Source organism: Chiloscyllium plagiosum, unplaced genomic scaffold (assembly GCF_037043375.1).
Source record: "Chiloscyllium plagiosum isolate Xiang-an unplaced genomic scaffold, Cpla_swu_hap1 HiC_scaffold_18, whole genome shotgun sequence".
In the NCBI taxonomy this organism is placed as follows: domain Eukaryota; kingdom Metazoa; phylum Chordata; class Chondrichthyes; order Orectolobiformes; family Hemiscylliidae; genus Chiloscyllium; species Chiloscyllium plagiosum.
The window spans coordinates 41347038-41368126 of NW_028270156.1; the positions used below are offsets into that span (position 1 = coordinate 41347038).

At 40.7% G+C, this 21089-nt stretch overlaps 1 long non-coding RNA gene across 2 annotated transcripts in view; it reads left to right on the plus strand.

Moving 5' to 3' along the window:
* Window positions 1-21089, plus strand: part of LOC148146965 (uncharacterized) — a 372591-nt gene that overhangs the window by 168338 nt on the left and 183164 nt on the right. For both annotated transcript variants that reach the window (XR_015760166.1, XR_015760167.1), the window contains exon 3: window positions 1568-1671. This is a non-coding gene — a long non-coding RNA (uncharacterized LOC148146965). The remainder of the gene's footprint in view (window positions 1-1567; window positions 1672-21089) is intronic.

Sequence of the window (21089 nt, forward strand, 5' to 3'; positions counted from 1 at the left end):
AAGAGTATTAAATAATTATCTGGAGAGAAACAAAACACAACTTTGGGAAGAAAACAGGAGAGTCAATCGAGGTAATTCTCTAATGCTGAAAGTTGACATAGATACCAGCTGCTGAAAGCCCTCCTTACGTACTACAACTATGAATGATGCGATGAAAATTCTGTCATGGAATATTTTATATTCAATGTTTTAACACCAGCTGAAAGTCCAATATTAGAAGTGCATTTGTATACTATTATGAAGAGATATATTATATTTTAAAAGCTAATGGGGACTCACATATATATCTTGAACTTATAAAGAAAGGACACTTTGCTCAGGAAATAAAACACTTGTTACAGTGGTAACAATGTTGCACCTGCAAGGTGCAGATAGCTCAGAAGGAGTCTGGAGAACTTACAGAGAAATGTCACATGTCCCAGTATGAAACAGTGAGTGAAAGACTATGGCATGTTTCTGAAGTCAGTGCAAGAGATTTTTAAACTTGATTAGAAACAACAGACCATCGTTTCTTCTCACTTACTTTGCAACTCCTCTTTGTAAAGTGTGTGAGCTGAGCACCCACTGGAAGTCATCTTTACCACACAGGGAGAATTCCTGAAGGGGGTTTTCTTGGAAACAACCTCACCATCTGAAGAAAAGGGAATTTAGTCAATTACTACTGTTCCAGGAAGAGACTCACATAAAAACAAGGATATGTATTGAATAGCTTCAGAATCAGAACAGCATTTGTATCAATATGTGAATTTTTCATGGATTTAATTATTATTTGGCACAATACCTCGAAAACACTGCAGATTTTGTTTTTGGATTTGCTCAGACGTTTGTGTGAATGTGGAGCTAGATTTGTAATAACAGAATATATATATATTTGCATAATCCAAACTGATTGTCAATAAACTTTTGTTTGAGCCAGTTTGCTTTGTTAAATAAATTAGTTACTTGGTGTTGACTCAAGAAACCTTTGACTTTTTCTTAAAATTAAACCTTTTTGTCGTCTGAGATCTATATAATTGGCCACATAACTGGCTTGGTTAAATTTAAAATTCATTGCAGAAATAGGACTAGAAAGGAAAACAGTGCACCCCTCCAATATCTATTGTAACAATACAAATACAGACATAAGTATGTATGTATTATATATTTAAACACAAATACATAATAATATTTGATGAGTGTATCTCATTTTTTGAGAGTCAGGCTTGTTTATTACTACATGTGACAACATTGACGGAAATATTCACAGAGGGTATGATGTCTGGTGGGAAAAAAAATTGTACATACTGGGTCTTCAAGGGTTAAGATCTGTTTTATCCTCAAACAACTGACAGCCTCCTAATGCAGTTACATTAAAGTGCTTTTCTGAATGTGATGCAGCTTTAACTAGGTCCTGGGGGCATTCTTAGTTATCATTGCCTACTGCTGTTGAGAGTAAGTGTCTGGTAAAAGCAATTTTAGCTTTGGTCCCAATCACCCACAATATACACAGAGAGTGAGATTTAACGAACAAGTACTTCCTCTGGTACAACCCCACTGATGATTTTATCTTGTTCCTTACTCCATTTAGGACAATCTAAAAGATTTGGTGAAGCCCCTAAAAGGAGACAAAATTTCACAAGGTCACATCTGTCATACATCAACACCAAAAGGCAAAGCAGAGTGCATTAGCTTGTAAGTGCTTTAAGTTGTACTGAATGTGCGAGCATGGAACAATAGCCAAAAAAAATTAACAATGATTTTTAGTGTTCTGTAGCAGTGACTCATTTAAATGACCATATTTGTTGGGAACAAATCCTACAGGATTAGCAATCAACTAAACCGAATGCACAAGGTGAGTTTATTTACAGTAGCAGGGCAGTGAGCTAGATTAATACGTCAATATAAAACAGGAAAACAAACCAAAGCAAATAACTGTATAATATTTTTATGCTCCTGATTCTCACTAACATGAAACAATATAAATTCATGGAGGCAATAGCGTTTGACAGCCCAATACATTGATTATATTCATCCTTGCTATATCTGTAGAATCTCAATAGATTTTTTTCAGCTAAGGTAATACTTTAAGTTGATTGCATATTATCAGTTCACCAGTGGAGATTACTGAACTGCATTCTACTCAGTGCCCTTATGATGTGTCAATTTTTTAAAAGTTTCCAGAGCGGGGAGTCCGGTAAGCTGATAAATTCCTCCCTGTGGTCTCAAAGCTTTAACTTAACTCAACAGGAGAGTTCATAAAGCTTTAGATTAGGAAATGATTTGAAAATAAAACAGGAAGCATTACATGGCAGATCCATGATGGAATGTTTATTTTATGAAACAGAAGCCTCTCTTCATTAAATTTTATTACTGCAAAACCATCAACATTTCAAAAGATAAGATGGATAAGTTCAAATTGTCTGATAATTGTTATATACATTGTAGGTCAATGTGGAATGCCAATCATGTATTGTCTGTCAATTCTTGACAACTCTTTATAAATTGATGTATTAATTTGTTTGACAGCAAAGAAAGCGATAATGTGTTTAGCTAACAATAATAAACTAGACTTGCAATTGGCTGGGGGTCAGGGAGGGGGGTTAATATCAAGTGCCAATTGAAAATCACAGACTCGGATGGTGCCATTAGTTTCTGATGTCTCTGGAACGTGACACTATTTTCAAAGGTAGCATGAGGAAGCCTGAAACTCGCAGCTTTCCAATTAACAGATTGTTGAACTTGTTGTGTGATTCATTAAGAGTCTGGGGAGTAACACTTTTGAATCTTCAACTGAGAAAGAATGGAGGGTCTGGGATATTACTGTATGGCTGTTAGTAACACTGGGAAGCTGTGAAAGCGGTGGTGAACAGTTGTGTGAAATCAGCGATCTAAACTCAGATACTTATCTATTGGCAGAGTTACTCTCGCTGGTGTTGGATGGCCGGCATTTCTGAGGAGTGAACGATTGAAAATTTGACATAGACTTAAGCCAGCTAACAATGCTTGGACACCAGCGTTGTATCAAAAATAAAACCCTGGCAGGTGAGGATGCTGAGATTGGAGTAGACTACTCAGACATTGGACATGCATTGAGAGGAACTTCAACAGGCACAGCTCCCTGAAAAAGAGGAGGCCAGAGGATCAAGCAACAGGGTGTAAGGGGGGATAACAAGCACATCAGGTGTATTACTGAAGAGTCAGCTACAGATAAATGACAGAAGCTCAATACCAGAGGAGACTCCACCTAGCCAGGTAGTTGGCCTTGGCAGTTTTTGTGCACTGGTCCACAATAATCTGGCCCCGACAGCAGTCCCCGTCTCTACAGCTCCCAATGTTATCTCCATCCTGAATATCCAGCTGTTCCAGAAAACCTGGGTGAAATCTTACGATGTCATTAAACAGGTCACAGATGCCCTGTTCTAGAACACAGGAGGCTTCATCTGTTTTGAGACAGGTGGGTCACTGCATGGCTAGATGGTGTTAAGATGTACCATAATCAGTGGACTCCCCTTAGGTCCAGGGGATCACTGAGTATATTCACCAAGCTTTCAAGGCATCGCCAGACAGACCAGCTATGAGTAGAAAACGTTTGCACTCAATCTATGTCCAAATGTTCAGTGACCACAGGAAGGTCATCGTGCAAATCAGTGTCCAGTTCCCCTGACAGCTTTCATGAAACCTTCATCCTTCTAGAGTTCGAGGTACAGGACATATTCAGACTCTGCAGGTCACATCTGGGGAATAAAGGTTATCCCTTGAAAAGAGTGCTCCTGACCCTGTCTGGTCCCCTTTCTGAGATGTAGAAAATTGATAGCAAAGCCATATTCTAGCATGAACCTGTACTGAGCAGGCCATTGGCATGTTGACAGCTAAGAGGTGCCCTCTAGTTTGACCCCAGCACAATGTCTCATATGGTGGTGGTCTGTTGTTTTGTACACAGCAAGAAAATACAAAAAAGCCTGGAAGCGAAAACTGAGGAGGAATGTCTAGAGGGCCACTCCCATTTGGAGGGGAGGGAGGAGAGATAGGAGGATGAAGGTGATGGTTATCAGGAGGAGAAAGGGATGCTCAATAGGAGCTCAATCCTCAGACACTGAAGTTTGCAAGCCTCATGGCAATCAGCTGACTGTCATGGCTGCAAAGGCCATGACACTTAAGCAACATTTCACTTGAACAGCACTTAGCCCTCTTGACAGATGACAAACTATCCCGTGAATGCAAACATCAGAATAATTCTATTGCCACCCACATAAAATGTAAACCAGGCTTTCATCAATAACCTCATGAAGCTGACAACTTCATCCCTTCCATCCCAGCGACCTTACCCCTCCCACCCCAATGACCTTAGCCCTCCCATCCGAGCAACTTCACCCCTCCCAACCCAGCGATCTTAGCTCTCCCATCCCAATGACCTAAGCCCTCCTATCTCAGCAATCTCACCCCTCACATCCCAGTAACATACCCCTCCCATCCCACCAACTTCACACCTCCCATCCCAGCAACTTCACCCCTCCCATCCTGGTGACCTCACCCATTCCCATTTAAGTGACCTCATCCCTTCTATCCTGACAATCTCTCCCCTCCCATCCCAGCGACGTCACCCCTCCCATCCCAATGACTTCACTCCTCCCATCCCAGCGACCTCACCCCTCCATCCTGGTGACCTCACCTATCCCTTCCCAGCGACCTCAACCCTGCACCCTGGTGACTTCACCCCTCCCATCCCGGTGACCTCAACCTTCATCCTGGTGACCTCACCCCTCCAATCCCACTGACCTCACCCCTCCCATCCTTGTGATCTCATCCCTCCCATCCCACTGACCTCATCCCTCCCATCACCATCTTAGCGACTTTAACTCTCCTATCCTAGCATTATCATCTTCCCATCCTACCAACTTTACCTCACCCCATGCAGCAATCTGTAGCCATGGTGATTTCTGATAACAAAAAGTGATACAAGAGAGTGTGTTCTTGGACGCTAATGGGAATCTGATTACTTTGGTAAAGTTTTATGAGCACAAACTAATTTGAGTAATGCATTAGGTTTCAGTTTATAAATGGAACTTTTCTTTTGGCTTAGGGAAATAACCATCTCTTAAAGAAAGCTTTTTCAGGTTGGTCAGTCTTGCATGAGTTTAAGCAGTTGTTTTTAAGAAGTAACAAAGAAGATTGATGAGGGCAGAGCAGCAGATGTGATCTATATGGACTTCAGTAAGGCGTTCGACAAAGTTCCCCATGGAGACGGATTAGCAAGGTTAGATCTCCTGGAATACAGGGAGAATTAGCCATTTGGATACAGAACTGGCTCAAAGGTAGAAGACAGAGAGTGGTGGTGGAGGGTTGTTTTTCAGACTGGAGGCCTGTGACCTGTGGAGTGCCACAAGCATCGGTGGTGGGCCCTCTACTTTTTGTCAATTACATAAATGATTTGGATGCGAGCATAAGAGGTAAAGTTAGTAAGTTTGCAAATGACAGCAAAATTGGAGGTGTAGTGGACAGTGAAGAGGATTACCTCAGATTACAACAGGATCTGGACCAGATAGGCCAATGCACTGAGAAGTGGCAGATGGAGTTTAATTCAGATAAATGCGAGGTGCTGCATTTTGGGAAAGCAAATCTTAGCAGGATTTATACACTTAATGGTAAAGTCCTAGGGAATGTTGCTGAACAAAGAGACCTTGGAGTGCAGGTTCACAGCTCCTTGAAGGTGGAGTCGCAGGTAGATAGGATAGTGAAGAAGGCGTTTGGTATGCTTTCCTTTATTGGTCAGAGTATTGAGTACAGGAGTTGGGAGGTCATGTTGCGGCTGTACAGGACATTGGTTCGGCCACTGTTGGAATATTGCGTGCAATTCTGGTCTCCTTCCTATGGGAAAGATGTTGTGAAACTTGAAAGGGTTCAAAAAAGATTTACAAGGATGTTGCCAGGGTTAGAGGATCCGAGCTACAGGGAGAGGCTGAACAGGCTAGGGCTGTTTTCCCTGGAGCGTCGGAGGCTGAAGGGTGACCTTATAGAGGTTTACAAAATTATGAGGGGCATGGATAGGATAAATAGACAAAGTCTTTTCCCTGGAGTCAGGGAGTCCAGAACTAGAGGGCATAGGTTTAAGGTGAGAGGGGAAAGATATAAAAGAGACCTAAGGGGCAACTTTTTCACACAGAGGGTGGTACATGTATGGAATGAGCTGCCAGAGGATGCGGTGGAGGCTGGTAAAATTGCAACATTTAAGAGGCATTTGGATGGGTATATGAATAGGAAGGGTTTGGAGGGATATGGGCCGGGTGCTGGCAGGTGGATTGGGTTGGCATGGATGATTTGAACCGAAGGGTCTGTTTCCATGCTGTACATCTCTATGACTCTAAGCATGATCGATTAAAACTGTTAAGAAATGGATACTTTTGGTCGAAGAAGTTTAGCTTTAAAGTTCTGAACTGGAAGAGTTTAGTTAAACTTTGAGGAGTTATTTGAAGCTGAGAAAGGCTACACTGAGATGAATGAAAGATTAAGGAAGAGGCAACCAGATTTTCAAACCAGAACTTGAAGCTACAGCTAAGCCAAGTCCTTTGTGCAATAGAAAAGGATATTTTCTCTGATGTTTGAGTAATGAACAGATGTGCTTTTAAAGTAATGGGATTCTAGTTTGGCTTCTACTTTATTAAAGCATTTTGTCTAATAAACCATTTTTATTGATCAAGCCAAATCTGCAGCATTGTGTGTTATGCTCAATGAAAGACCATCTTATTAAATAAAAAGATCTATCAAGCCAGATTTCAGTCTGAAATCTGACTTGTCCAATAGTAATATCAGCTGAGATTATGACAAATGGACAATTCATCCATCCTTTTTGTGCCACCACTCAAGATAACTGGTAGTTGGTTTAACTTGGATGGCAATGCAGAGTGACACCAACAGAATGAGTTTAATTCCTGCACTGACTGAGGTTACCATGAAGGATTCTGTTTCTCAAAGTCTCTCTTTGCCTGAGATATGATGACTCTTAGGTTAAATCACGACCAGTTGCCTCTTTCTAATGAGAGGGCAGCCCTCTGGTCTGGTAAGACTATGGCAGCTTCACCTTTTATATTCTAATTTTTCTTTATGACAAGTCCAAAAAAGCGATTTCCCTTTGATTATCTGGAACATTCAATAACGATCCACAAGTTACTCAATAAATTAATTCATTTTTGATAATTTACAAAGATTATATTGTGACCCTAAGCCTGCAGCTTCCTTAGATAAAGACAATTTTAAATGCAGCATGAGTTGTTTTAGTTTCGAATGCATAAAAATTTATCTTGTGTTTCAGGGTGATTGTGAGGATTAGCTTATTTCACTGCTCACTTTCAGAGTGCTATGGTGCTTGAAAATGGTGCATGAATTAGGAGAATTCTGGATACTGAGACTACATTCTTGACTTCAGTGTTGACCTGAAATAAAATGTTATTGCTGTAATAGTACACTGTCCTTCCAATGGATAAAGCTCTTACATGTTCCATCTTGTGTCCACTCGGTGGATATTTTACTGTTGCAATAAAACATTATTTCAGAGCAGCTGCCAGCTCAGCACTGAAGTCAAGGAAAGTGCAAACAAAAAGTTCAAGAAAAGTTACTGTAATGTTTATCTTTAAAGTTAATGCATTTTTGTTCCTGTCTCATTCCCATAAGACTCATTCATCCAGGCAGCTATTGCCTATTAGGAGGATACAAAGGCACATTCCAGACTATAATGGACACATAATGTTCCTACCTAATGTGAAACAACTTAATGATTAATAAAAGAGGCTGGAGTTCTCTGATTGAACTCACCAAAGCTGATAATGCTTTTTATAGAATGAATTAAATACAAATGTCAATTCATAGTAAGATTTACACTGGACCTGCTAATTCTGATGAATGCCTCAAACATATTCCTTAATTTCGAAAAACACCAAAATATGATCTGTTGGGCCAGATTTTAGTCTGAGATCTGACTTGTCCAATGATAAAATCAACAGGATAACGAGGAGAAAATTCATTGCAGCCTTTTTTTGCCACTGTTCAAGATAACTGCTATCCCTAGATTATAGTTGGTTTAGTTCAATTAGTTGGAAGGTTGGGTTGCAATGCTGAGTGCTACCAACAACATGGGTTACTGAGGTTACAATGATGGATTTGCCTTCTCAACCCCTCCCTTGACTGGAGCATGGTGACCCTCGGATAAAAACTACCACCAGTTGCTCTCTGAGAGGGCAGCGCTATGGCCTGATAGAGTATAGTGACTTTACCTTTTATATTCTAACAATACTTTTTCATTTTTGGTCGTTCTGTCCTCCTTCCTTCCATTCTTTTCCTTCTATTATTACCGAATTGTTAGCTATTCCATAAAACTGGCCTTTCGGGTTTGAGCTGGGAGAAAAATTTGATCAGTTCCCCTTGATTGCCTCAATTGCTGGTATAATAAAGTGATCTACAAGTGTGAGGATTAAACTGGTATCAAACTTTCTCCATCAAATTTAAATTTGCTTCTGCCAAACAAGTTATGAGTTAAGCTCAGTCACACCAATATAATGCCCATGGTGCATCCTGGCCACATTGCAGGTCTTAAGAGTAGATGTTGTCAGTCTGATCAACCATCTAAAAGTCTCGGGCTGGACTAAACAGTGTACAATCCTGGTATCCTATTTTATTGTGAGCTGCTTCTGACGTTTTTCTGCTGTGAATCATGAAGACACCACCTTCCCACCCCTGTAACAATAAACATTTCTTTAGCTGCTTCCTCCCACTTGCTGCTAACACTTTTCATTGACACTTCCAAACATAATTATTCTAATTCTTAAGATCCCAATAGAGACAGATAACTTTTTAAACAGTGACGAATTTCCCACAAACCAATAGAAATTACCAAATGAGAAAATTTTGTGTTTTAAGAATATTACTGCAACAAACAAACAAAGATCAACATCGACAAACAAAATGGTAGAGGGTAAAGAAAAGTTACTTTCTCATGAACTATTTAACACAATTAAGACATGTCTTACAACCAGACATGTCTGGTTGTTGTGCACTGCTCTCCTAGCAAAGGTGTAAGGATATAAAATGAAGTCATAAGTCACACCCAATAATAAGGCTCTCTCTTCCTTCCAGGTCAAATCTTGTACTGTCCTTCCTGTAATTCCTCTCAGTTTGAATATTCCAGGAACAAATTTCATCCCCAAGATCCATTTTGGTGACTTGTTGTTCCTTAAATCTCCACAAGCCTTGTTATTCCTGCACCGTTCATTTCAAACAGAGAGCCAACTTTAGTTCACTCTGCTCTACACGTCAATAGCTGTATTTGTCTGTTTTGTTTCCAAAAACCAGTGTCTCTTTTTCTGTGTCAGTATGTGAAACTGTTAATTGATTTTCAATAGGTTTAAATTTGGGTTTCTTTCCCTATGACAACAGTTTCCAAAAAATCTGCAACAAAAATAGAAATTGATGGAGAAGCTCAGCAAGTCTCTCTGCATTTGTGGAGAGAAAGCAGCCTGAACATTTTGGGTCCAGTGACTCTTCACCAGAACTAATTGTAGCTGGGAAAAGGTTTTTGTTTTGCTGAAGACAGGAATGGTGGGAGAGAGTGGTCAAATGAGTAAGGTGATAGGTGAAGACAGAGGTTTGGTATCACTACAAATATCGGAGAAAGAACATCCTGTTTCACTTCATATTAAAGAAGATGTTTTAAAACATAACTGTCTTGTAAAAATCCAGTGTTCATAGTCTCACATTCTCCAGAAAGGTCCTCTATTTTACACTTTCCATGAGTTTAATTTCATCTCAAATGCTGCTGTCTATATCTTCCAATTTAAAGGCAAATCTTGATAATCCACATTGGTTCTTGATCAATTTAAAATTCTTACCCTCAAATTTCACTGCCTCTATTGCCTTTCCCTACTTACCTCTGTAACCATCCTTAGCCCTAAAAATGTCCAAGAAATCTGACTATGGGTTCTAATGCATTTGTCTGACTCTCTACTTGACCATTGCTGGATCTGTATTCCTGCATCTGAATGCTACGCTCGGAGATTCTGGTCTTAATTTTCAATGCACTTTGGGGATTCATAGTTGGTTGAGATCCTGGTGCCACAGGCCTGATCTTTTAAAATGGCCATCTGCACTTAGGATATTTGGTCTGGGATGGTGAGTTGGATTTGGCATCATGCCAGGCGATCTGGGAATTGTATAAGAGACTGCTTTTTCCCAAGACACACTGGGTGGAAAGCCTATCTCAGGGCTCCAGCACTGCATTCAAAGATTAAAAATAAAGATTAAAACAGAAAGCATTATTACTCTCAATTTCTATGACCCATTAATGCCAAGCTATGTCCCTGTACCCACTCCCTGGACTCTCATACTCAAATGTCAAGTGATGCCCATCTACCATCCCCATGACTCTCATAAACCCTATTCCAAACTATACCCAGCTCTCATGAACCCTCATATGCCATATGCCCCAATCATTCCTTTGGCCCTTATAAAATGTATGCAAATACAATGTCAACTCATGTTCCTCATCATCATCTTGGGCCCTTGCTTCTCCATGCAACTCACCTATTATCCAGAATCGGCATTTTACATTTTTTCACAATCTGAATATCACTGGTAAGGCCAGCATTTGTTGCCTATTATTCACTTACGCTTGAACGGAGTGACCTGTTAGCCCATTAAACATGAACAAATAATAAAAAAAGTACAAATCCATACAGGAGAGAAAACATATTTCTATTTCATAAATTTTAATATTGCAAATCATACTCAATTGAGAAAAGTACTATGATTCAAAAAAATGCAATTTGAAATGCTTAGACACTTTTTTGACAGTCAAAACTCTGAGCAGTTTGATACTTGTTGACTGGTTGGACAATTCCCAGGAGAACAATAGGTTCCTGCACTACCTACGCACAATGTTCCCGGCAAATAACTGTCCAAAAAAGCACTTTGACCCCATCTTCTTTCCAAAGAATCCCAGAGTTTCATTTTCAATGTATTCTAGGGTCAGATTTGCAGGGGCACCACAGCGCTCTACAAAGGTACACTGGCTATCCCAAAGGACAGACCTGCTCTTAACTGGTCTAAACTTCACACTCCATGGGCTCCAAAATCCCACTTAAGTGGAAGCAGTTCATCATTTCAATGACCAGCATCTCCGGGAACCACATTTTGCTTGAAATCCTGCCTATTGTGGGCGGCACGGTGGCACAGTGGTTAGCACTGCTGCCTCACAGCACCTGAGACATGGATTCGATTCCTGCCTCAGGCAACTGTCTGTGTGAAGTTTTCACATTCTCCCCGTGTCTGCGTGGATTTCCTCCCACAGTCCAAAAATGTGCAGGTTTAGGTGAATTGGCCATGCTAAATTGCACGTAGTGTAAGATGTCGGGGAATGGGTCTGGGTGGGTTGCTCTTCAGAGGGTCGGTATGGGCTTGTTGGGCCAAAGGGCCTGTTTCCACACTGTAAGTAATCTAATCTAATCTCCAATCCCACCCCCGCAAAAATAAGAAAAGCCAGCTGCAGGAGGGGCTTGCAATTCTGAACTTTTACTGGCATTTTCACCTCAGCAGAGACATGATCTTCCTGATATCAGGGAATTGTCTTTAAATTGCTCCATGTCTTGCCCTTTTAGGATCCCTCTTATGAGACATAACTCTCACTTTCAGCAATTTAGTCATCCATCCTAATACCGCCTTCTATGGTTTGGTGTCAATTTTTGTCTGATTGCGCTCATGTGAAGCACCTTGGGATATTTTACTCAATTAAAGGCATGATATAAATACAAATGCGATCTGATTTGAAGAAAGCAAAACTAATGTCATTTTAAAGTAGTAACAGCATAAATGAACACATTTATCTTTGCAGTCAGTGCCCAAGGCTAAAGCAACAAGAGAAAGAATGATCTCGTATCAATGTTAATTCATTATGCATGGTGAACCTTTGACTCATACTGAGCTTACTGTTTTTAACTTGCCATACCAAAGCAATGCAGCATAACTAGCGATAGACAGTGGTAATAGTTAGAAAATAGTTACAGTACTGTATTCAGAAAATGTGAGTTCTGGAAGATGACCATACATCTGATGAAGGCTGCCAAAAAAGTACCACCCGACTGAACCATTTTACAAAACAGGTGCTGCTTTTAGCCCAGAACAACAGCAGCATTTAACAGCATGCAATATCTCCTTTATCAGCATTTATCAACATCAGCTACATGGTCATAAAGGAAGCTATTAACAAACAAAAACTGTTGCTTGGAGAACACATTCTTATCATCAAGCGCACCCCTAATTTGGAAGTGGGACCTTCGGGCAGGTATGCTGCGTTACTGTCGCTAGTTTGTGCAAACAAGAACCAAGGTGCCAGTCATGTCGACTAATGCACGAGTCAACATGTTGATTTATCAGGATCGTAATTTGGCTGATATTGCAGCCAATTTCCATGCTAGTTTTGAACGAAACAACATTGCCCACCTCAGAGAGTATAGTTCCAAGAGGTGATGTACACTACAGGAGTAAAAATGTCCTCCATGCCCACATGATCACGGGAGAAACTACATGTCAGCCTCCCAGCAGTGAGAAAACCTCCTGTGATTAAGTCATGGATGGGAAGGGGGCCTGTGGGGAATCTTGTCTGATTGTGTTAAGATGCCAATTAGACTCATTATTGAGCCCACCTGAATTTAGTGTTGGATCAGGGATTAAATGCAAGTGACGAGTGGTATATCTTTCTAGTGTGTCCTGAAGATCAGCCGACGAGTCCCATTGAGTTTCCTTGCAGCATTATGGGAACTGTTCCTTCATTCAATAATACAGTGCCTAGCCCAGAGATCCAGCATCAGGAAAGGTGCAGGGAGAATTGTGAGGGCCAGTGGCTACCGGACACCACATCTTTGTCATTACGTCAGATTCTCTGTCCCCCTCCCACATTACCCTAAATTCAGCCCCCATCCTGCCCTCACACATCTCAGTCCAAACATCCAATGTGATTTCTAGTCAAGATTCAAGAGCATGATTGGCAGCAGCCAACATTCAGAGTGGAGCCGCAGGCAATGATCCCCACCCCACGCTGCAAATTCCATGGAAAGTAACTTCGGTCAGTTAAATCTTTGACATGCATTTCAGTTACTTGGCCCAGGTTTCCCACTTGTTGTCCAACTAGTGGGCTACATTCATACTCATTTTGTCAAATCTTGCTTGACAAGGTCAACTTTTCATGAGTAATTTGCTGGTGGATGTGCAATAGTCTCCTATTATGGGTGGCCACTAAAGAGCAGGTAGTTGCTAATCTCCCTTGCCTTTTAGTCTATATTTCAAGACAAACTGCCACTATTAATTTTAACTTCACTCATCAACCACAATGGAATGTTATTGCAAATACTTGTGTCTCCTTGAGTTGCCATGGAAGTTTATATTGACAAAGATTCTTTCATATGTCTGTTTTTTTAACGGCACTTTCTGGTTTGCTTTGGTTTCGGAGATACTTCAGTGTAGCCTGATTTCTGGTGATTTAATGCACAATATTATAATATTTTAGGTGCTACATATACATCACATATAACTGCATGGAAAGAAATCTTGAAGAAAATAAATCATGGTAATCTTTTTAATAAAAATGCCAAGAGAATAAAAATTTATACTAAACAAAAACTGTAAATGATATATAATAAATGATTAAAAAGCCATTTTCTACTTAATAACAGTATTGTTCCTAGATGTTTCTTTAGGTCCGCTCCATCAGACCAGTTGGCACAACCACATCTTTAGTAGATGGGAGTTCTGTTATGGTTAATTTAAGTGTAAGATAATATTTAGATTAAGCTGTCAGTCAATGTAGTCAACAGTACTTGAAGTTTAGCCAATAGAATAGCTAGAAGATAGTGTTCAGTGCAGAAGTGGCCATGTGAAACTGTGGCCAGTTTTCTGGCTTCCAACCTCCCCTCTGCTCCTGTACCCTCCGCCAAGCCAACAAGAAAATATATATTGGTCTTCAATTAAAAGTTCTGATTTAGTTACTAAATATCTAACATAATTTTCAGTTCCACTTGGGTTAAGTGGGTATGCTTCAATTTAAAGAAAAAGATCTCAACGGAAATCTCATCTTACTGCGGATTATCTGACAGGGAAAATACATTTAAATTGTGCTCAAAAGAATAAAAAGCCAATGGGAAAAGTTTCAGAGAAGGGCAAAAAAGTTGATTGCAGATTTTAGATGACTGAACCATGGAGAGAGGTCCAGGAAGCTAAATATGATTTCCTTGGTTTATGATATTTAGAATGGATATGATCCAAGTCTTTGAAATAACGGAGTGAATTGATACGGTGAATTTAGAAAACATTTTAATGGAAAGCCTGTGATGGAAGAGCACCAGAGGACATTATTATAGCCTTCAAGAGCCCTGTACTAATCTCAGAATGAGAAATAACTGTTGGACTCAAATTTCTATACTTGTTCTGCAGACTGCTATCCAGTGTAAATACTGAATAAACTGAAATATTCCACAAGGAACTGACTTATCTGCTAATCTATCAGGGAGTGGAGGAATTTAGAATTAGGAGAGAAGAATATAATAATGGACCGAATTCCTAAACAGGAACTGAAACAGCAATCTGGTGAGGCGACCAAACAGGACTACTTGCATGCTAAACAGCATAAGCAGCAAATGACTAGATTAGATTAGATTCCCTACAGTGTGGAAACAGGTCATTTGGCCCAACAAGTCTACACCGACCCTCCAAAGAGTAACCCACTCAGATGCATTTCCCTCTGACTAATGCACCTAACACTATGGGCAATTTAACATGGCCAATTCACTTGATCTGCACGTTTTTGGACTGTGGGATCACCTGGAGGAAACGATAGACTGAGCTAAGCAATCCCAAAACTAATGGATCAGATCCAAGCTCTGCAGTCCTGTCACATTCAGTCATGAATGGTGATGGACAATTAAACAACTTACTAATATCTCCATTCTCAACAATGAAAGAGACCAGCACATCGGTGCAAAAGTTAAGGCTGAAACATTTGCCCTACTATTCAGCCCGAAGTGCCAAGTGGATGATCCATCTTGGCATCCACCAGTGGTCCCCAGCATCACAAATACCTATCTTCAGCCAATTTGATGTACTCCACATGATATTAAGAAACAGTTGGATGGACTGGATACTGCAAGGGTGACAGTCTCTGACAATATTCAGACAATAGGACTAAGGAATATGCTCCGGAGCTTGCTGCTACCCTAGCCAAGCTGTTCCAACACAGTTACAACACTACCCAATAATGTGGAAAGGGCAGCACGGTGGCTCAGTGGTTAGCACTACTACCTGATAGTGCCAAGCACTACTACCTGATAGTGCAAGGGACCTCAGTTCGATTCCAGCCTCAGACGACTATTTGTGTGGAGTTTGTACATTCTCCCGTGTCTGTGTAGGTTTCCTCCAGACGCTCCGGTTTTCTTCCACCGTCCAAAGATGTGCAGGTTAGGTGGATTGGCCATGCTGAATTGCCCATAATGTGCAGGCTAGGTGGATTAGCTATGGGAAATGCAGGGTTACAGGGATGGAGGTGGGTCAGGGTAGGATGCTTTTCAGAGGATCAGTATGGACTCGATGGGCTGAAAGGCCTGCTTTCAGATAATTGCCCAAATATGTCCTTTACACAAAATGCAGGACAAATCCAATCCAGTCAATTATCATTCCGTCAGTCGACTCTCAATCATCAGTAAAGTGATGGTAGATGTCATCAAGGATGCTATCAAGCAGCACCTGCTCAGCAATAACCTGCTCAGTGACACCCAGTTTGGATTCCATCAGGGCCACTTAGCTCCTGACCTCATTACAGCCTTGGTTCAAACATGGCCAAAAGAGGTGAGAGTGACAGCCCTTGACATCAAGGCTGCATTTGACTGAGTATCATCAAGGAGCCCTGCAAAACTGGAATTAAACAGATAGATAGGAAGGTAGCTGTGGTTGTTGGAGGTCAGTCATCTCAGCTTTAGGATACCTCAGCCAGAGTTCCTCAGGGTAGTGTCCTCGGCCCAATCACCTTTAGCTGCTTCATCAATGACCTTCCCCTCATCATAAGGACAGAATTGGGGATGTTTGCTGTTGACCACACAATGTTCAGCACCATTCATGACTCTGAAGCAGTCCATGTTCAAATGCAACAAGATCTGGACAATATCCAGGTTTGGGCTGACAAGTAGCAAGTAACACTCATGCCATTTAAATGCCAGGGAATGACCATCTTCAATAAAAGACAATCTAACCATCATCGCTTGGTATTCAATGGTGTTACCATCACTGAATTCCCCACTATCAATATCCTTGGGATTACCATCGAAACTCAATTGGACTCCCCACATAAATACAGCGGCTACAAGAGGAGGTCAGAGGTTAGGAACCTGCAGTGAATAATTCACCTCCTGATTGCCCAAAGCTTGTTCATTATCCACAAGACAAGCCAGGAGTGTGATGGAATACTTCTCACCTGACTGGATGGTTTCAGTACCAATGACACTCAAGAAGCTTGACACCATCAAGGACAAAGCACCGACTTGACTGGCAGCACCTCCATAAACATCCACTCTCCTCATCACCAATACTCAGTAGCAGCAGTATGTGATGAGTCATGAATGAAGTAAAGATTGTGCAGTCAACAACAAACATCCCCAGTTCTGACCATATGATGTAGGAAAAGTCATTGATGAAGCAGCTAAAGATGATTGGGCCAAGGACGTTACCATGAGGAACGACTGCAGGAATGTCCTAGAGCTGAGATGAGTGACCTCTAACAACCATAACCATTTTCCTATGTGTCAGGTATGATTCCAACCAATGCAGACTTTGCTCCCCCGATTCCCTATTTTGCTGGGGTTCCTTGATACCACTCTCGGTCAAGTGTAGCCTTGATGTTCACCTCACCTCTGAAATTCAGCTCTTTTGTTCATGTTTGAACCAAGGCTGTAATGAGGTCAGGAACTGAGTGATCTTGACAGAACCCAAACTGAGCTTCACTGAGCAGATTATTGCTGAGCAGGTGCTGCTCGATAGCACTATTGATGATACCTTCCATCACTTTACTGATGATCGAGAGGAGACAGTTGGGGCAATAATTGGCCAGGTCGGATTTGTTCTGCTTTTCGTGCAAAGGACATAGCTGTTCACATTGTTGGGTAGGTGCAAGTTTTGTACTTGTATTGGAAGAACTTGGATAGGGAAGCCGCAAATACTAGAGCACAAGTCTTTGGTGTGATTGCTAGAATGCTATAAGTGCCCGTTGCCTTTGCAGTATCCAGTGCTTCCAACTGTTTCTTGACTGAAGACTATGATGCCAGGGGTCTCTAGAAGAGGACCGTCTACCTGTCACTTCTGGTTGAAGATTGTTGAGAATGCCTCATATTTATATTTTGCACTGATGTGCTGGGATCTCCCATTATTGAGGACAAAGACCATTATAGAGCCTCCTCTTCCAATGAATTGTTTAATTGCCCACCACCATTCACGACTAGATGTGGCAGGTCTACAGAACTTAGATGTGATCCATTGGCTGTGGAATTGCTTAATTCCACACTATCACTCGCTCTGCTTATACTGTAGCTTCACCAGATTGACACCTCGTTTTTGGGATGCATTGTGCTGCTCATGGCATGCCCTCCTGAACACTTTATGTATGAAAACTATAAGATTATTTCAATTACTTTAGACTTTATGAGCATTAGGACTACATGCTTAAAGAGTGAGTATGGGAATATTTCAAGTTTTAGTGTAATTCATTTCGACACCATAAAAATGAATTTCACTAAATTCTTAACATATCTTCGGAACAATATTCTCAAAAGCTTATTTTTTACTGTTTGCTGGTGAGGATCCACTTTAGTCTAGGCCGTTACAATGTATTTCTGGAGCTCCGAGTGACGTGCTAGGGTTGCTAGAATATCATTATTACTAAGGTTCTCACGTATTGAAACTTTGAGTATTTTTCCTCAAAAGTTATCCTACGTAGAATTGTGACCACCTTTGTTTCCAAAATCCAATTCCTGGAAGTTCATAGCACTTGGCTGGAAGCAATAATGTCCATTTCATTTGTGATTTAATTTTGCAGAATATTAATAAACGGCCCTAAGCCACTAACGATGGACTCTTTGATCAATATTTATTTCTCACATTCAATTATTTGTATTGGTTCCATCCTGAATGAAACCAATTCAATTCCAAGCAGATGGATTTTGAGACTAGTTATTATCAGACATTTGCGGTATTTAGCATCCAACCTGTGTCCCAACTCTGTGAATCACCAATTCCAAAAAAACGTTCACAGAACTCTACATACTTTCTGCCAGATTTCTGGGACACACACTTTCTGGGTCAGTGCTGGGATTTTCTTCAGAAAACGCAAGCCGTCAGTTCAACATAAGGTCATGTTTTTATCTAACTATACAAATAATAAAAGGCAACGAGGAATACATTCAGTGACATGATACAATTAAGGGAATTTTGATGAGTTTGAAAATTACCGAAGGGGTTCTACCTTTATGAGAGCCTGAGATTGTGATGCAGTCTGTAACACTTGGGCCTAGTTTTATTTTGCAAAATGTGCAATATTTAATTTAATATTACTCAATTTTCCAGGAAAGGGGGCTTATTTTCTGTTCAAATCTCTTAGCCATATAGGATTTTTTTCGACCAAAGTCAAGGTACCTTTGTCTTGGTAGCACGTTTTTCATTTTACTTTGCTTTAATGCCAGCAAGGCCAGCATTTATTTTCCATCTGAACTTGTCCTTGAGTAGCTAGTATTGAACCAAGTTGGGTTAGTGCATGACCTGGAGCAGACTTGAAGGTGATGTTTCCCTGTGTATCTTATGTCCTTGGGCTGTTTTGTGAGAACACAATCAAAGAAACCTTGGCAATGCATGATGGTGCATCCTGTAGTTGGTGCGTCCTATTAATACTATGGCTACATGAACACATCAGAGGGTAGGAATCCAGCAGCATGTCTTGACTCCCCAAAGCCTGCCCATCATTTACAAGATACAAGTCAGGCATGTGATGGAATATTTCCCACTTGCCTGGATGGATGCAGATCCAACAACACTCAAGAAGCTTGGCACCACCTGGGACAAAGTAGCCTACTTGATTGGCACCACATCCACAAGTATTCACACCCTCCACCACTGATGCTCAGTAGCAGCAGTGTGCACTATCTCATTATGCACTGCAGAAATTTACCAAGGCTCTCATGAGACTTTTGTCCAAACCCATAAACAATACCATCCTGAAAGACAAGGGCAGCAGATACATGGGAACATCACCTCCTGCAAGTTTCCCCTTCAGCCACTCAGCATCCCGATTTGGAAATATATCGCAATTCCTTCACTGTCACTAAGTCAAAATCCTGGGACTCCCTCCCTAAGGACATTGTAGCAGTATCTGCAGCACTTGGACTGCATTGGTTCAATAAAGTAGCTCATCACCACCTTCTTAAGAGAAACTAGGGACAGCCAATAAATTCTGCACAGCCAATAAATTCTGCACAGCCAATTATGCTGACAACTCATGAGTCAATTAATTTTTTTAAGAAAGTAGTCATCAAGCAATTTGGGATATTCCATCATGCTGCTGATCTGTGCCTGGGATGTGGTACAGATGAGTCACTAGCTGCAGAATTCTTCCAGAAGTAACTCCATTTGAATCAAACAAACACCAAGGATGTTGAAGAACCTCGGTGGTTCTCGCTGCATCTGTGGAGAGAGAAGCCAGTTTGAGCCCAGTAAGACTTCTGCAGAGCTGCATAGCTGTTCTAGTTAAATATTAGTTGAATAGCAACCCCAGAATGCTGATAGTAGGGATTCAGTAACAGATTTACCCGATTCTATCTTGTTGAAAATGCTAATTGCCTGGAACTTAATTGGTGTGAATATTACTTGGCATTTATTAGCCCAAACCTGAGTCTAGTCCTGCACTTACAAGATGTGGGCATTATATTATCAATGGATTGAACACTGTGCAGTCATCATTTCTGAATTTACGTTTAGGAAAAGTGATAGATGAAACAGTTGGAGATAATTGGGCCTAGGATGCAGCTTTCAGGTGGTCATGCAACATTGTTCTGGGGCTGAGATTGTTAATTTCTGACTGTATTCTTTGTGCCAGGTACTGAATCCAAATTTGCAGCTCCTTGATTCCCTTCCACTGTGAACTGGAACTTTGGGTTTCCATCTACACGCTGAAGCCAAACAGATGAAACATGCTAACAAGCAAAGTGCAGGCATCCAGGAGATTCTCTATCCATTCATATGCATTCACCCCAAAAGCTCTATTATTTATACCCTCGTACAGGGGTTACAATTTTTAATCTCATTAAAATGCTGCACTACCAAACACTGCAGAGTATTTTCTGAGAGCCACTTATTGTCTGACAAATTAATATAAACATTCACTTATTTTTGTTTATGAAAAAGAGAATGTCACTATCCCTTCAATGAGTTGAGTTTACATAATTGCTTTAATGAGCTTCCTTTACAGTTACATTCCTCTCTTTACAATAATCAAGCTTCCTATTGTGTTATAAATACGAACAGAAACAAATGAAACTCCCGGGTCCACCCTCACAGCAGCAGTAACACTGAAGTGTGTTTCAGACAACTTTAGTTGAGATTCAAAACTATTAATATATTATTGTTGTGTGTTCTTCTTCATAAAAACAGATTTTTGTTTTAAAATCATCTTTCTCATTATTGATGCAAGAACGTACACTTTTTCTTGTAAGATACAGAATACTGTCTGTTTCTTTGTTGAAAAAACAAAGTCTGTTAGACAGACTAGCCACACAAATTCCATAATTTCACCAACTGGGATGAAAAGAGATTATTGAATCTCTGGGGAACATAAAGAACTCCTTCTCTGATCAATTTAAAATAAAAATTATTTCTTATGATGTGGATGTCACTAACAATGTCAGCATTTCTTTCCTATCCCTAATTGTCCAACATGCACTTAAGAGCTATTCACATTGCTGTAGGTCTGGAGTCCCTTGCAGGCCAGCCCAAGTATAATGGTAGATTTTATTTTGTAAAGATGATTAATAAACCAGCTGGGCTTTTAT